The sequence below is a fragment of the Trachypithecus francoisi genome, unplaced genomic scaffold (assembly GCF_009764315.1).
Source record: "Trachypithecus francoisi isolate TF-2019V2 unplaced genomic scaffold, Tfra_2.0 Lachesis_group8, whole genome shotgun sequence".
Classification (NCBI taxonomy): domain Eukaryota; kingdom Metazoa; phylum Chordata; class Mammalia; order Primates; family Cercopithecidae; genus Trachypithecus; species Trachypithecus francoisi.
In genome coordinates this window covers 52,445,062-52,463,663 of record NW_022681473.1, presented here as the reverse complement: position 1 = coordinate 52,463,663, position 18,602 = coordinate 52,445,062, and the positions used below count along the sequence as shown (strand labels likewise).

The 18,602-nt window shown below is 40.6% G+C and overlaps 1 protein-coding gene across 10 annotated transcripts in view; it reads left to right on the top strand.

Annotated features, from left to right (window-relative positions):
- TEAD1 (TEA domain transcription factor 1) overlaps window positions 1-18,602 on the top strand; it is a 278,975-nt gene that overhangs the window by 59,630 nt on the left and 200,743 nt on the right. The window contains exon 1 of one of the 10 annotated variants that reach the window (XM_033204090.1): window positions 14,320-14,414. The exons of the other annotated variants lie outside the window; for them this stretch is intronic. The gene's annotated coding sequence lies outside the window, so the exon portion shown is untranslated. Of the gene's footprint in view, window positions 1-14,319; window positions 14,415-18,602 lie in introns of those variants that run through there. 10 annotated transcript variants of the gene reach the window in all.

The window sequence follows — 18,602 nt, the reverse complement described above, 5'->3', positions numbered from 1 at the left end:
GTAGTTTTTGATGTGGGTGTGTATATTTTTTTTGTATATATATATATTTTTAAAAACTAAACCATACTATTTGGGGATAATATTTTGTAATTTTCTGGTAGGTGGAATTTTATTAATATTTTTAATATCAATAAATACTGCAATTAATAACAATTTTAAAATAGGATATATAATTTATTCCCGCTTGTGAGATATTTTGTCGGTTCCTTCTCATTTTTTGGCAGTTATAAACCATGCTGTAATAAATATCCTCATAGGTTAATTTCTGCCTTAGACTTTTTTACCTAGACTGTAAGTCTAGGTAAACTGTTTCCGTTACCTATTCCTAGAAATAAAAAAGTAAAGCCTTAGACTCCAGCTTGAAAATAGCTCCATGGCCCTCTTATTCATTCTCTAACCTCACGGTCCCCATTTCTCTTAGGATGTGACTTTGTACTCATTTGCTGTCTTAAAATGTGCTGACTTTAAACCATTTATCTCTCTGCAGTCTCTGGGATCCAGATTGGAGATCCTTTCCTTACCCTGAATGCCACATTTCTAATCAGAACAGCCTGATAGTGCATTAACTTTTACTGGGCCTTGTCACACTGAGTCATTAAGCTTGTGGGCAACCCAATCCCTTAAGTCTCTCATATGATCTTCTCCATCCTATACTTGTGAGTTGATTTTTTTTTCAGCCCTAAGTGCATGACTTGACATCTATCCTTATTAAATTTCGACCTTATTAAAGTCAGCTGGTCATTATATCCTTTGAGATAGTATCAGGAATAAACTCTATCATCCTTCATAGTCACTATCCCTTCCAACTCCCAGTCACAGGCAAATTCCAGTGTCAAATGATTCAGCAAATCCCAGCAATCATTTCTATCTCTGTCTTCCTTACTGGATCGTAAATTTTTTGAGGCCAAGACCATATCCTATTAATTCTCTTTAAAAACCAGTTTCTACTTCCATTTTGTCACACAGGCGGGTACTCAGGAAATGTTGCCATGTGAATATTTGTTTTGATTTAACTCCGGGGATGAGGGCTTGGTGGTGGTGGTATCACAGTGATAAAGAATATAGAGAAGTCTAGGCTTGGGTCTCTTGAGGAGCTTACAGTGAGGATGAAGAGACAAAAAACTGACCAGACCATGGGTAACGGATGTAGTAGAGAAATTTCAGTACTCCTCTGAGGGTACTCAGTTGACTGGGGACTTGAGCTGATTCTTCAGATGCATTTGGATGCCCTCCAGAAAGGCAGACAGTGGAGGGATTCCTCAGTGGACAGTTGGTGAATGCCCAAGGCTGTGAAAAATCAGAGTTGGGACTAGGGGAGTGGAAAAGGAGATGATGTTTGCTGGGAGAGTTGACCAGAAACCGGCCACCCAGCTTTTGAGAATTGTGTTGAATAATGATCGCATAGAATGGTCTTATCTGCTTCTTTTCTTTGAGATGTACAAAAAGGATTACCCTCTCTTTTTCTTTTTACATTTATTGAGCTTAAGGCTTGCAAAGCTAATGCCTACTCAGGACTGATTACTTTTAGGTCAGAGGATGAACTGAAACCAGAACCCAAGAGCTCTGATTCTTCTCACTCTGTGAGTACCTTTAAGCCAGATTCATGGTATGAAGGCAGCGGGATAGCACCTTCATTGACCCACATGGGGGCCTGCCTTGGGCTTCATCAGCACTTTGGAGTCTCAGATCCCTCACCTGTAAAAGGAGAGCAGTACTACCCACTTACCTTTTTGGGTTGTTGTGAAACACACATAAGACAGTATTAGGAGAAGTAAGGTCTGAGGGGTAGGCTTTGGACCCAGCGGCCCATAGGTAAAGGCCTGTTGAGTTGGGTGACAGTGAACTTTGCAGCATTTCCTAGCCTCAGAAGTTCAAGAGCAGGAGCCTGAGTGTTCTAGCTCCCTGGTATGGCTGTGGATTTCCAAGCATACAGCAGCTCTGGGGCCCCTGCTTCCTACCCGCCACGGTTCCAGCTCTCTGATTAACTGAAAGGGGAAGTTTTTCTTGAGGAAGGGAGGAAGGTTTCTTAGTGGCCCAGGTCCAGCCACAGGGAATTTGAACACCTCGAGCCCTGTCCCAGTGGCCTTGGAAATTTAACAGCTTCTTCATTGGTGGAACCTTGGTTATTTGTGAAAAGTGAGCTTACAGGGTTCTGAGGTAGACACTCAGTTGACCTCTCCTGCCTCCTGCCTGTGTGCGTGCATGGTGGTATCTGTCACATTTCCCTCAGCCACGAGAAGGTGAGTTTGTATTTCTATATAGATGCGTGCCCTTGTGCATGCTTATTTAAATAACACGTGTATGTGTGAATGTATGTACATATAGTCTTGTGCCATATAATGATGTTTTGGTCAATGATATATCATATATACAATAGTGGTCAGTTTATAATGGGGGTGAAGAATTCCTATTGTCTAGTGACATCTAATGATCCTGACTCTGTGTAGGCCTAGGCTAATGTGTTTGCGTGTGTCTTTGTGTGTGTGTGGGTTCCCCCCCGCCGCCCCCTCTAGGAACAGGGTCTTGCTCTGTTGACCAGGCTGGAATGTGATCATGTGATAATAGCTTATTGCAGCCTTGAACTCCTAGATTCAAGTGATCCTCCTGCTTCAACCTCCCAAGTAGCTGGGACTACTGGCATGCACCACCATACCTAATTTTTAAGTTTTTTGTGGAGATAGGATCTTGCTATGTTGCCCAGGCTGGCCTTGAACTGCTGGACTCAAGAGATCCTTTTGCCTAGGCTTCCCGAGTAGCTGGGATTACATTGTGAGCCACTGTGCCCAGCTATGTCTTTGTTTTTGAAAAGTAAAAAATAAGGAAAGAAAAAAATTTTTAAATAGAAAGCTTATAGAAAAAGACATAAAATATTTTTGTATAGCTGCACGGTATGTTTGTGTTTTTAAGCTAAGTGTTATTACAAATGAGTCAAAAGTTAAAAATTAAAAAGTTTGTAAAGTTGCAGTGAACTAAGATTATTTTATTGAAAAAAGAAAAATTAAAAATAAGTTTAGTGTGGCATAAGAATACAGTGTTTATGAAGTCTACAGTAGTGTACAATATCCTAGGCCTTCACATTCACTCACCACTCACTCATTGACTTGCCCAGAGCAGCTTCCAGTTCTGCAAGCTTCATTTATGAGAAGTGCCCTATGCCAGTGTACCATTTTAATCTTTTATACCATATTTTTACTGTACCTTTTCTATGTGTAGCTATGTTTAGATATACAAATACTTACCATTGAGTTACAATTGCCTACAGTATTCAGTATAGTAACATGCTGTACAGATCTGTATCCTAGAAACAACAGGCTATAACTATAACAAATAGCCTAGATGTGTAGTAGGATCTACCACGTAGGTTTGTGTAACTGTACTCTGTGATGTTGATGTACGATGACGAAATTGACTGACAACACATTTTGTTAAGTAACATAAACAACTGTGCATTCACAACCACTTATATACAGAAACACACCAACATACCACCATATATATTTTTAAAGAATTTGAAAGATCTAAGATTATATTAAAGGTAGTTTAGTCTACTTTTGTGTTGATCAAGTGTTACTGTGCTGTAATTAATTTAGTAAAGGAAATTAAAATGGGGATGTGAGGAAAATGTGAGTATGCCTAATTGACAAGAATCTGGGGCAGTCCAGAAAAGCATTATGGTCAGGCAGAAGTTGAAACCTTTGAGATGTCTGGCCCGGGACTTTAAAAATGTTTTTCCAGGTTAGAAAGAAGGATGAAAAGGATCTTCTGCTTTTTCAATAGCTAGCCAGTGGATTCTCTCTTCCTCTCTCCTTTCTTACAGTTCCTTTTTGGTTCATTCACTCTGAGTCTCATCTGAATAAGTATTAGGGGAAGGGCTTCCTGGAGGATTCGAGAATGAAAGGAATAAGTGGAAAAAAAAAAATTTTTTTTTATCCCACTGCTGTGGTTCTTTGTCATCCCTGGTTCCTGTCCTTGGCAGAATCACACAGCTACAAAGTGGTGGAATGTGCATTCCAACCAGACCTCTGTGTCATGCTTACTACCAAACTCCCAACTTTTTGGGCTGATCTCTGCCTGCCCTCCTTGTCTCCTTTCCTGCTTCAAGTTTTTTTTTGAATGCTTACTGTGTGCTATGTACTGTTCTGGATTCCGGGGTTATAGCTGTGACCAAGGCAGATGTATGCTTGACATATGTTAACCATGAGTCATGTATCCCCTGGTCCCACCACCACTCTGCTCCCCACGATTTCTGTACATATCTCTTTCTATCACAACAGTTACTGGGTTGCATTAGAGTTATCCTTGGTGTATCTGCTTCTCTCACTGGACCGTGAAATCTTTTGAGGGAGGAGTTAGTTACTTTTCTTCATCTCCCCATTACAGAGCCCTGCTTGAAGTTGGCTGCATGCTTGTTTAAGGCTAATTGAGCGAATACTTGCATGCCTTTTATGACACAACTCAATTGTGAGCAGTCCAGGTACGTACCACTTCTGTGTCTCAGTTGGTCCTACTGAACTAGTATATAGTAGGCCATGTTTTATCCTCCAGCTAGACATCTAGAGAAGTAAATAAGCCTTCAAGTGCTTCATTAATATGTGTGAATTGTGAAGAAAAACTTGCATTAAAACGTTAATATGATTGTGATAATTGTTTACTCTGGCAAGTAGTTTGCCTCTTGGATTCCTCTCTGTGAATCTGCCCATGATGTCCTGAAATTCCAAATGTGTCCTTTTCTCTTCCTCTCATTTACTATTTCTGTTCAAAACGGGAATGTGTGGACGTGTGTACAGGCTTTTAAGACCAAAGACTTCACGTTTTCTAACTTTTTGTTTTGTTTTGTTTTTGTCATTGCCCTACCTAGAACAAACTTCAGGAAAGATAGGTTTGCACAGTAGTGGTATATCTTAAGACAAAAATTAATTCAGTTTTTTAAAGAAAAAATAGGGATTTAAAATATTATTTGCATTTAAGCTTTTAGATATTTTGCTGAATTCAAAAAGTTATTGTAAGGTGGGAAAGAAATAATCACCTCTCCTCCTTTGAAGATGCAATTTGTTAGTGATTGTCCTTAAACCTAAAAAATGTGCGTCTGTAAATATTTATGGTACTCTAAGTTTCAGATGCAGGCATAATCCTCAATGCTTGTGAATGATGCTTGAATATATTAATTAAATTTAGGATTTATATGAAACTTGATGGTCTTATGAAGTGCAGTAGGCTCCAGCTGGAACCTAAGCTTTTGATTCTTACCCATTCACAAATAAATATAGGTAAAGCAGAAATTAAAAAAGCAGAGAATGTTTCTTTGAAATGGCCAAATGAATCTTCTCTTTTTTACTTTAAAAATTTACCTATAATTTTTTTTATAGGATGTCCTTTTGAAAAGTGCCCTTTTTTTTTTTTTTTTTTTTTTTGAGATGGAGTCTCGCTTGGTTGCCTAGGCTGGAGTGCAGTAGCACGATCTCGGCTCACTGCAAGCTCCACCTCCCGGGTTCACGCCATTCTCCTGCCTCAGCCTCCCAAGTAGCTGGGACTACAGGCGCCCACCACCACGCCTGGCTAATTTTTTGTATTTTCGGTAGAGACTGGGTTTCACTGTGTTAGCCAGGATGGTCTTGATCTCCTGACCTCGTGATCCACCCGCCTCGGGCTCCCAAAGTGCTGGGATTACAGACAGGCGTGAGCCACCATGCCCGGCAAAGTGCCTTTTAAAATAGTTGGACAGAATTGTAATTACTGTCTTTTATTATTTTGTTAGAAACAGTCTGCTTCTTTAGAAACAAAAATGGTGTTAGAATATCTGTATCTATATGTATGTATTAAATATAGTCAATAATACTTTATGGGACTTGAAGAAAAATTTAACTCTTGGGCAGTCCAGCTGTAAGCCAGAAATCTACTTGTTCTGTTGGACAGGTGAATGGAGTAGAAATAGAATATTACACTTTGAGAGCTATCTAAAAAAGTCATGTTTCAGCTCTCTTGTTTTCAGATGAGGAGACGGAGGCCTAGGTAGGGGGAAAGAAAGGAATTGCTCAAAGTTATATTATTGTTGTATCTTATCTTAACTAGCAGAAGTTAAACTCCTCAGAGTCAGACTGTGTGTTTATACATCCCTATCTTTGCAGTTCACATATGTCCTTAATAAGGATGGTTTGACTAAAATCAGTGAAAGACTAAGCAAAAAAAAAAAGTAATCATCTGAATTTAAAAATGCACTCTGAGTCTTAGCTCCTCTATCTCAGGTCCTCAGATATCCTTTACCTGTGATATTTCTTGGTGAATTAATAAGACTCAAGACCTTAGGTTTGTGCGAGGACTTTGCTTACTGATGGAGAATTCCCAGACAGCTCACAAGCAAGTGTGTGTCCTCTACTTACAACCATCCCTTGTCATTTCAGCATTACCTGTTTGGAGCTGTTCTGCATTGGGTTTGCCCTAAAGCTAAATTTAAGTCATGTTGGCAGTCATTTGTACTTTTCAGTTGCAGCTCTATACTCTGGCAGCTTACAGCTTGTGGTGCTCAAGTCTGGATGTGCCTAGCTTATGTGTGCCTTTTAGTGTCACTCTTACCATTTGCTTGGTAATTGGAGGGAAAAAAAGAGGAAACATTTTGCTCAGTAGCAAATCAAAAATTCTTTTCTCTTATGTGAAACATAAACCAAGAGTAAAGGTGGAGGTGTATATAGAGAAGCATTGTAAGGATGATGTATTAGTCCATTTTTACGCTGCTGATAAAGGCATACCCGAGACTGGGTAACTTATAAAGAAAAAGAGGCTTAATGAACTCAAAGTTCCACGTGGTTGGGGAAGCCTCACAATCATATCAGAAGACGAAGGGCATGTCTTAAATGGCGGCAGACAAGAGAGAATGAGAGCTAAGCGAAAAGGAAAGCCCCTTATATAAAATCATCAGATCTCATGAGACATTCACTACCACAAGAACAGTATGGAGGGGAACTGCCCCCATGATTCACTTATCTCCCTCTGGGTCCCTCCCACAACATGTGGGAATTATGGGAGCTACAATTCAAGATGAGATTTGGGTGGGGACACAGCCAAACCATATCAGATGGTTAAGTAATTTATTTGGCAGAAATACATAGAATAAGAAATCCTAGGCATGTACCAGCTGCCTTAAAGCATGGAAAATGGAGTAGGGGAAGAAAAGCAATTACCACCCCCTACCTTCTGAGCTGACCCCTAAGTACTGATAAAAATTTAGCGTCAATAAAGATTTAGCAGCCTTGAAGAATGTTTTCTAATTTTAGCCCAAAGAATAGGTGTCGGACAAATTGATCAAATTGCAATTTAAACTTATGTTCCTGTAAAGAGGAAAATACTCCTTTGATATCTAGAGAATTTGAAGAGGTGACATGTCTCAGCCCCTGGACCATGCCTGACACCTGAATCTTAGCCCCAGGATATCAGAAGATAGGCACAGAGCTTTAACTCTGTAGATGTGTTGATTCTGCAAATCACCTTGCCCACAAATAGATCTCTTTTTCTAATAGAGGAGGTGGCAAGAATCTTCCTGGGACTCATCTGTAGTTGGATGCTTTTCATTTCAGTTTCAGATGAAAAAAATCTGAAGTTTTTGTATTTACTTGCCTTACTAACCACTCCTTAAGACAGCCTCATGTGAGCTCTGAAAATCAGAGCAGTATTCCAGCCCCTCCCTTTTCATCAATTAATGAATTAATTCTATATTCATTAAAGGTGATGTGTGCCAAGCCAGGTCCTAAAGACACACCCCAGTAAGACAAGGTTGCTGCCTTCATGGGGTTTGACATTGGGGAGATAGACTTGTTGATGGGCAGCAGAGGTGCTCTGATACAAGGGCATGGTGCTGTGGAAACAGGCACAGGGCCACTCAGCCTGACTTAGGTATCCAGGAAGGCTCCATGGAGGAAGTGATAGCTCTCTTGAGGTGAGGAGATGCTTGGAAAGATACAAGGGGTGACTCTGTGTATGTGTGAAGCATCTATTGGAATATGGGTGCTCCAGCACTGAGAGTTACATTTAGATTACACTGTGAGTATAATCTGACTTGGTCTGATTGCTTTCCTTTGAGGTCTCATTCTATCTGTCTTTCTTTCTGTCTGTCTGTCTGTCAATCAGTCGTCTGTCTCTGTCATCTGTCTATAATCTATCTTTTTAATTGTGATAAAGTACACATAAAAGTTACCATCTTCATTTTTAAGTGTACAGTTTAGTGGTGTTAAGTACCTTGACATTGTTTTGCTATCATCACCACCATCCATGCACAGAACTCTTCTTATCTGCGAAACTGAAAATGTCTATTAAGCAATAACTCTCCATTCCTTCCTCCTCCTCTTAGCCCTTGTCAGCCACCATTCTACTTTCTGTCTCTGTGAATTTGGCTACTCTAGGTACCTCATATGACTGGAATCCTACTGTATTTGTCCTTTTGTGACTGGCTTATTTCACTTAGCATAATCTCCACAAGGTTTATTCTTGTCATGGGTGTCAGAATTGCCTTCCTTTTCAAGGCTGAATAATATTCAAGGTGCCATTTTATTAAAACCTCAAGCATATGTGAAATATTCACTGATCAACACATTAATGATCTCTCTATTCCCTTTACTGATAAGTCATTCATGCATTTGTCCCTCTCTCCCTCTGTTATTGATTACATGTTGGGTGCCAGACATCGGGCTAGTTGCTGCAAATACAAAGAACACCTGTATCTACTCCCCACCCCAAATATTGGTCCATCAGGGAGAGAAGTCCAATGAATTATTAAACAGTATTAGTGAAAGTCTCTAGTTGTATGTATGTAGTACTCTGGGACTTAACAGGTAACACAAACAGAAGCTGCATGGGAAAACCAAATAAGGCTTTACCAAAGAGGTAGCAATTGAATCGGCCTCTGAAGTATTTGTGGGAGCTTTGTAGGTGGTGAGGAAAGGCATTTCAGACAAGAGGAACAGCATAACAGTGGCTTGGGAGTCTCGTCTGTACACATAGGCAATCTTATGTGGTAGTTATCAATTAAACTCTGGAGTCAGACTGTCTAAATTTAAATCCTGGCTCTTCCATTTCTCTGAGTGATGAGGCAATTTGTTTTCTTTTTGTGCCTTAGTTTCCTCATCTCTAAAATAGGAATAACAGTTATACTTTTCTCATAGTATTGTTATGGATATTAAATGAGTCAAGACATACAAAGTGCTTAGAACAGGGTCAGGTACAGAATATATACTCTATAAGTAGTAGCTACTGTGATTGATTATTGCTTGTGTAATGTTTGAGGGAATATCAAGTCATTTGGTCTACCTAAAATAGGATATAATGTGTATATGTGCAAATTGTCACTTGACATAAAGTTGGTGTATTAGTCTGTTTTCACAGTGCTGTGAAGACATACCTGAACCTGGGTAATTTATAAAGTAGAGAGGTTTAATTGTCTCAGAGTTCTGCATGGTTTGGGAGGCCTCAGGAAACTTATAATCATGGCGGAAGACAAAACAGATATGTCTTACATGGCGGCAGGAGAGAGAAGTGAGTGCTGAGCAAAGGGGGAAGCCCCTTATAAAACCATCGGATCTTGTGAGAGCTCATTCACTATCATGAGAACATCATGAGGGTAACTGCACCCCGCCCCATGATTCAGTTAGCTCCCACCGGGTCCCTCCCACGACACATGGGGATCATGGGAACTACAATTCAAGATGAGATTTGGATGGGGACACAGCCAAACCATATCAGTTTGGAGATTGCCTCGGCAGATCCTGATGATAAAGGATTCAAGTATCCCCATATCTGTGACTTCTAAGCTTTCTTCTTGTATTAAAGTGCTTGAATATCTGAACTTGTGTCTGATGTTTACTTAAATTTTTTTTTATTATACTTGTTATGTTCTAGAATACATGTGCACAACGTGCAGATTTGTTACATATGTATATATGTGCCGTGTTGGTGGGCTGCACCCATTAACTTGTCATTTACATTAGATATATCTCCTAATGCTGTCCCTCCCCTCTCCCCCGACCCCATGACAGGCCCTGGTGTGTGATGTTCCCCTTCCTGTGTCCAAGTGATCTCATTATTCAATTCCCACCTATGAGTGAGAACATGCGGTGTTTGGTTTTTTTGTTCTTGCGATAGTTTGCTGAGAATGATAGTTTCCAGCTTCATCCGTGTCCCTACAAAGGACGTGAACCCATTCTTTTTTATGGCTGCATAGTATTCCATGGTGTATATATGCCACATTTTCTTAATCCAGTCTATTAAATTTTCTTTTTAAAAATATTGGAATCCTTTCTTAAAAATTGCAAAAAACAAAGGAACATTGAAAAAAGTATAAGACAAAAAACTGCAATATCACTGTCCTAACTTAGTAACTATTTCCTTTTTTATTTTCGGTTTGTGTAGCTATATGCATAAAACTAGTTATAGTCATTATATAATTTTGCTTTGCTTTTAAAAATTAGTATTCTATGATAAATTTTCCCTTATGTTTTAGTTCATTTTAATTATTCTTATAAATGAATGCTCAACTTTCGTTTGCATTCATGTACCTTTTTTTAAGTCATTCTCTTTTTCATCATTTTGTAGTTTTGTAATCTACATGTTTGTGCTCAAAATTTTTGTCTTCTAATGTATTTTCTCTTTTTGATAAATTTCTAGGGTTAAGATTGCTAGGTCAAAGGATTTAAGCCTTTTGAGACTCCCAATAAAGGTACCTAATTGAATCTTCACATGTACACCACCAGCAGCATATTTTCTATGTCATATTCACTAGAGATGTGATTATAGTCTTTAAATTCTTGCTGATTAAGAGGTTTAAAATAACCCCTTGAGTTTGCTTGAATTTGCCATTTTTCTCCCTTCTAGTGATCGTGCATATTTTCCCATATGCTTATTCTCCTCTGTAATTGTCTATTCATCTCCCCTTTCTGGTTGTGTTCTTGATATTTTGCGGTATAAATCTGTATTGTTTATTTACCTTATTGGTTCTGTGTTGGAGAAAAATGCAGGTGCAGGATATTAAAGAGGAGGTCAAAAAGTCTTTTTTTCCCCTGCCTTGCAGTAACAAGGCTCTTATCCTTGCAGTTGTGGTTGTGGGAAAACAGAAAGAAGCACAAGCTTTTGCTGCATGCCAGTGCTCCTGGGATCACTGTGGCCAGAGTCTGGGCTCTCCAACAGCCTTGTTTTTCAGCTGCCTTGCTTTTCAGCAGGAAAATCATGTGGCTGGCTGTTATCTCAGCTCTAACTGTGTGTACACTTTGTTTAGAGGGCCTGGCCTGCTCTTCACATCCCACAAGCACCTGATACAGAGCCAGCACACAGTAGGCAATTTGTTTTCACCCACCATGGATCAGAGGTTGGAATGCACCGTTTTTGATATCTTCATCTGCCTCCTGTCCCCTTTACAGCATCTCTGTTTTAAGAGGTCTTGAAGCTATTCTTGGATTACCTCTAGTGATGGGAGGTTTATTCTCTCACAAATATATTTAGAACTTGAGCTCAAGGTGAGATGAACCTGGGTTTGAATTTCAGCTTGACTACTGACTAGTGGCACGATTCTGGACAAATAATATTTCTAAACTTCATTTTATTTATCTGAATAACAGAGATAATAATATTACATTTCTACCTCTTATAATTGTGATGAGGATAAAGTGAAATAACAAAAGTTAAATTCTGGACTCTAAAGAAGTCAAACTCATAAAAGTAGAGAGTAGAATGGTAGTTACCAGAGGTTTTGGGGGTGAGAGGGTGGGTAGGGAAAGGGGAGCTTGGTCAAAGTGAGAAAAGTTTATCTTAGGAGGAATAAATTCTGGTGCATAACATGATGACTGTAGTTAATAATAATTATGATATATTTCAAAATAGCAAAAAGAATTTAAATGTTCTTATCACAAACAAATGATACCTGTTGGAGGTGATAGATTTGTTAATTCATCAGATTGGATCATTCCACAATGTATACATGTATGGAAATATCACATTGTACCCCATAAACATATACAACTATTATTTGTCAATCAAAAATAAAACTTTAAAAAAGGAAAGTCTTGACCCCTATTCCTCACATAGTGTCAAATAAATTTAGTTGTGAATATAAATTTTATTCACTGTTACAAGGTGTATTTCCTTAAACTTGTACCGTCTATTAGAATCTCGGTGATTTGGTAAAGAAGCCATAGCTCAGCCTCCAGCTCTTATAGTGGCCTGGAATTTGGAGTATATTCTTCTGTAATGGAGATGTGGGAGGGTATTGTCTTAGAGCTGATTCCAGAGTGGGCCGTGGTCCAGCGGTGGGACTGGGCAGTGCTGTAATATGTCCAGGCTAGCACCTTCTCGGTTTTCAAAGTCCGATTACAGAGACCTCTTGTTTGTCCTTCTCTTTCTTGGCTGGTGTTCTTGCCTTGGCATCCTCACTAGAAAATAGATAAAAACGTTTAGAAGAAATGAAATTCTGATCCACATATTAGTTATCTGTTTCCCTCCACAGGAAAGGGTTTACTATTTAGCAAAAAGAGGTAAAAGTAGAGATCATATTTCTAAATTCTTAGCAATATATGTCGAGCTCACTGACAGCACTCAATAAATGCTGTTTTTATTAGTATTACAGGTAAGCCAATACGACGGTGACCTGGGCATTGGGTAGGCAGGCCTAACTCTTCTCTTGTCTCCAGACTTTAGCACTTCAGTATTTTTGCTGAGAATCTGATTAATGATCTGAAGGTCTCCTGTGATTTAAGCAGATAGCTTTTATCCTTGGGGAACCAATATAATTAGTATTAGCACTAGGTTCATGAATCTTAAGATTGTGGAGTTCATCTTTGTCCAACCCATCTCACTATGCTTTGTAGAGAATAACTTAGCAGAAACAGCCCCCTGCTAGGCATCTTGGTAATTGCTTCCTAATAACTGTTAATTTTTAGTTTTATGACTAAAATATTAGGGAGTCTGGTGAATTTAAGAAATAGTGTTGAAGTGATGGTAATTAAGATTTTAAAAGTTGCCTGTATGACAAATGAAATAGATTTAAGGTGGGGGGAAAAGGTTACCCATGAACAGGGGTGGTATTGAAAATATTTAACAACCAGTCTGGAAGGGTATTGACACAGTAGAAACTACTGCAGGCCTCTAGATTTACCAGACACCTATCCTTGTTGAATAGTGAGGAGACCTTGGGGCACTACGAGGGGGACAGAGCATTCAGGGAAGCTTGGGGCACTGACTCTTTACACGCTGTTATGAAAGTATTTCAGTATTTTAAACAACCAGTATAACTGTACCAGTCGAGTACTAGAGGTGGTGTGGGAGAGTGTCTGAAATTGGCAGGTGTTCAAAGGTGTTGATAGATTCTTCACTTGTCATCTTTAATTCATTGCTGAGAAAACTTTAGTTGCGCTAGGCCAGATTATCCCCAAAGGTGCTTGGGCAGTGTCACATTAGGATTTAGGGCTGTCTGTTTAGACAGCACTGGGACATGTCCTTTTATTCAGAAAACACTGTGTATATAGTGTGAGAGGCACACAGCCCCTGTCTTCATGAGGTCCCCAGTCCATTGGTGGTCTTGAAATTGTTCTGCTCTTTGACTATAGGCTAGGAATCTGTCCTTGAGAAATGATTACAAGGATGTTTGCCACAACAGTGAAAAGTGGGGCAAAATCCAAGCATGGGAAAAGAGCTAAATCATAGCATGTCCACCACCCAGAATATTATGTACCTCTAAAAATCACAGATACGAAGACGTTTTCAGGGCTCAGGAACTAATTCTGACTGTGAAATGTTAGGTGGGCAATAAAAACCTAAAGCTATGAGGAATAATTAGTGTAAGAAAGGACATCAAAATGCCTGATTAGCACTGAGTATTATTTGATGGTGGAATATGGGTAAAGTTAATTTTCTTTATGGATATTTCTATATGTTCCAGTTTTTTTGGTCATCTGTGGGTATTTTATAACTAGAGGTGTTCCAGAAATATTTTTAAAAACCCAATTAAAAATTTAAAAATTATTATATAATTAGTGAGTGGGTGAACATGTTGGATTTAAACTTGGAGAAGCACATTTGGAGGTTGTATTTATCTCATGTAAAGAAAACTGCTGACTCGGTGGGATAAAAATAAGAGGCCTAGATCAGCCTCCTCATGTTGAGGCACCCAGCTCCCCTAGGCTTCCAGACTGCACGGGTTCTGAGAGGCCCTAATGGGCTTGTTGAAAGGCTCTACTTGGCTTCTTATTAATGTCCCTCCCTTAGCAGTGCTCTGCTCTGCTGGCTAACCTTGTCAGAAGGTTACCCACGGCTCTCCAGGGCTCGGCTAATTTTAAACCTGGTCAGGGAGTGTGGTGGCATTGCTCTGCAGAGACACGAACAGCTCCCTGGGAGACGCTGCTGGGGAAAGATGAGTCGAGTCTACGTTTTTTTCTCATCCTCATGTAAGTGACCAGGCACGCTGAACAAGCAGAGAGAGCTGGGATAATAATGAGAGCTTTTATGGTAAAAACCAGGATTATTAAAGATCTTTTAGCAGTGTCATTGCTGGTTGATAATTGCACGGTGTGATGTGCCCTGCATGAACTGTGTTAATTCTGACCACACTAGGAGTAGCAAGGTGAATGAGATCCTCTCTTCTGGGAACTAGACTTTGGCTGCTTTTAAAGACAGAATGAAACTACAGTGAATTTCACTACTTATTTGGTATTCTTTTAACTTTTCAGGACTCAGACTCCATTGGTGATAGGTTCTTCTATGAAGTTTTTGATCGATTTGATTGGGAGAGGGCTATTTCTGAAAAGCTAAAAAAAATTTAAAAACACAGAATCACTGCCTGTTTGCATGTCAACTGCTGGTCTGGCTGCCTCTAAAATTGTGATTTTAAGTTTTTTTTTTTTTTTTTTTGACTGTTTGCAATAGAGTCTTCTTCAGAATACAACTGTGTCTTATAATACGTGCAGCCCTGATATTGTAAAATGAAACATAATATCTGCAAAATAATGTGACAATTGAGAACCTTTTCCCCATCAAAATTAATTGTTTTTTCAAAAAACTTAGCCCGTATTTTTCTGCTGAGAATTTTTTTGTCCATCTACCTTTCACCACCTTCAGGTTGGAAATCTAAATGTGCCTATTAGAGTTGGCTCTGTCTTCTCCTGCCAAGGCATTCATAGCTTCTTTTGCACGTACGGGATTACAATGGGAAACCCATTCCACCCAGTGGATAGCCTCTTCTTGAGGCTTACCTGCCTGACTTAAAGAAGTGCATCTTTTCTTGTAGCTGGGCCTATATCCACCCACTCATAAAACAGTTGCTAGGAGCAAATTAAAGAGACATTGTGTGTGGAGTAAACCAAGATGAAAGAACAATGGATGGAGAATCAATACCCTCCTAACTCCCAACAGTGATTGAAGTTAACTTTATTTGAAATATCCAGGCTGGGCCAGACCACATCAAGCTAGCAGCATTCTTGCACGAGAGTAGCACGGGAGTGAACTTTGATTTCATTTTAGGGAAGAAGAAAAAATAATGAATAAATGCTTTTTAATAGCCTTTTCCCTCCCCTTGAAGTCCTGCCTCTTCTACAGTAAACCTAATTAGCTTCGACATGTTTGGATTTAGTTTTGAGAAAATTAAAGCTGAGTAATATTAGGAATTTGTTGAGTGGGAATACTTGTTTAAACCTTCGTTGACCCAAATCTGACTTTTATAAATGGTATTAAATAAGCAAACTAAAGAAAACTTCATCCCAGTCTTGTCCTAAAATAATATGTTTAAAAGCACATTCAGAGTTAAGTATAATATAAATATGTTACCCTGATTAGATACTAAATGAGTTTCTGAAGAGGCTGTAGTGGCGATATTGAGTGTAGTTATGAATTTAACGTTCATTTCTTTAAAACCAAGTCCTCTTTGACGCATGTTCAAAGGTCTTCCTGTTTTTTCTTCTCCTGAGCTTCTCTTTCTCACCTCTGGGACACTTCCCTCCTACACTTGGCTCGCATGCGTGGTTTAGGCAGGCCCACTGTTATTTTTGTGGTAACCTGACACTTTGGGCCCAGGGCAGCCCCCTGGCCCCTGTGGGAGGTGAGCTGGCTGAGAGCCAGGCTGCATTCTCCCGGATGAGCTGCTGCTGAAGCAGGCTGGGCTGAGGGCCGTGGGCAGGCTGCAGCAGGGGCCGGGATGCCACAGACCAGGGGCCTGGGGGGTCACCAGTGAAGACCTCAGCCCTGCCTGAGGTTAAAGCAAGGTGGAGTTGGTTGTTGAGGCTACAAACCAGGTAGTCAGGGTATTTGGAAACCTGAGGAAGGTTTTGAGGTCAGTGAGTCTCTTTTATCTCACTTTGTGGTTCTACTCTAAGGTATGCCTGAGGCCGTCCTTGTAATTCCTTAGACAAGGATGAATTTCTTAAGAAACATCAAAATTGTATTAACATTTTAGGTTAAAATAAAGCAAATGGTTATTTGTTGAGCTGGGCTAGGGGGCTGGAATGCGGTACAGAATTGAATGGGAAATAGTGCCTGCCTTTGAAAATTTGCAGTATAGCAGGGAAGAAGGTCGATATATAAGCAGTAATTATGAATTATTATTTTTTAATTTTTAAATTTAAAAAAAATTTTTTGAGACAGTGTCTTGCTATGTCATCCAGGCTGGAGTGCAGTGGCACAATCTTGGCTCATTGCAACTCCACCTTATTACAGGCGTGAGCCACCATGCCTGGCCTATTAGTATATATTAGTATATATAACTACTCTGCCGTATGGATTCTCCAGATGTCCAAGGTGATCCCTGTCCGGGCATATTGGAGTGCGTGTGTAGCTAGAATGTTGGGGTCCTGGATGGGTGGCTGGAGGAGCAGGCTGAGAACAGGTATGAAAGGCCAGGGGTCTCATAATGCAGTTGAGTCCTGAGTGAGTGGGAATCTGCTGAATGACTGCAAGTGAATGTATGGTAAAAGTCCTATTTGCATTTTAGGAAAACCTTTCTGACTGCAGGATAGCATAGGAGAGACTTGCTAAAAATATGTCTCCTGGGATTCTGATTCAGTATTTCTGTCATAAAGCTGGGAATCTCTATGTTTAAGAAGCCACCTATATCATCCTGTATAACCAGGCTTGGGGACCAGGTTGTTGGCAGTGGTGAGAGTGTGGGGAGGTGGGGGACAGCTCAGCTCTGGCAGAGTGCTGAGGCAGAAATGGTGCGGTTCTCTCCTTGAGACAGGAGCAAAGTTAGTGGGGTAGAGAGGAGCAGAGGGGATCGGGGGAGGCTGGGGGACTGGGGGTCGAGTGGATGTTCTTGGTGATCATCTAGATCAGGAGGGGAGGAGGGGAACCTAGGATAGTGGCCCTTCCTTTGGGTGCTGCTCCAGCCAGTTTACCTGAGAAACATCATCTCTGAGAGGAGGCTGTGGGATTGGGTTTTTTCTCTCAGGACTTGGGAGTCCTTTTGGATTTTCATGGGGACTTTTACAGATAGATCCTTAATCAGCAATGTGACGTTGAAGGTGTCAGGGCCCAGGGTGCCAGAACTGTGTGTGTGTGTGTGTGTGTGTGTGTGTGTGTGTGAGAGAGAGAGAGAGGATTTGCACTGGTTTGCTTTGCCTGTGGGGGACTTTTGGCCTCTGAAGTCACATCCCCTACATAGAGTCACCATTAGGCAGTTGGGCTGAGAGGGAATCTGCACCTGGAAGTCTCCCCAAGAAGGAAGGCTTTAGTGGCCATTTGTAGGTGTGATCGGAAATGGATTACATTTTAATTAAATCTAAGGGGCTGAGAGCTCATCTTGTTCCTCTGCCAGGGTTAACAGAATCTGTAGAAGGATGTAGTCTTGGAAGGAAATATAATACTCCCCCTCCCCCACCAGACACCCTGCCCACCTTTTTCCCTAAAGAAACTGTGCATGTGTGCTGGGGAGCCTTAGAAAATGTGGATTGAATGAAGATGTGGCCTTTGCATATTTTACTGAATTCAGCGGACACATTTGTTGGGGTTTGTCAGAGGGGAGCAGGAGGAGACTGCTGGCTGGAGAGGGCTCACAGCACCCTGGGCCATGGGGAAGTGAAGGCAGGCCTGATGTCAGATGTGAGCGCATCAGACTTTCTGTCTGCACCTCTCTTGGGCTGGGCGTCTTGCCCCCACTGAATGCCCTTGCAGTGCTTGTGGATGGCTCAGAGCTGGTGTTGTGCCCACAGCAGGTGCTCCAGTAATATTTGTTCATTTGAATGAGTGGTTTGTCTGAGGGGGGAACAGTAGTTACTCACTTATCCTGCCTCAGCCAGTCTTCAACTAAAGTGCCAAGATTCTTTCTCTTGCTGAACTTGAACTGGATGTAAAACAAGGACCAGGTTTACATTTTGAGGATTGGGATGGGGTGCAGGTGGGGCTTTAATTGGCCCCTGTATTTGCATCTCTTAATGTGAGACCTGTTTTGCAGCTGCGCCATCACTGTGTCATCATTAAATGGCAGATTGTATTTCTCGTTTGAAGGGTGGGGACTTGCTTGTGTTGGTTGATCATTGGGGACCCAGTTGACATTTGTGAGCCAGCAGTGTTGCGTATTTTGGGTTAAATTCATGCATTAGCTCGTGTCGGCATTAATTGGTGTTTGCACATTGGCCAAATGCAGACGT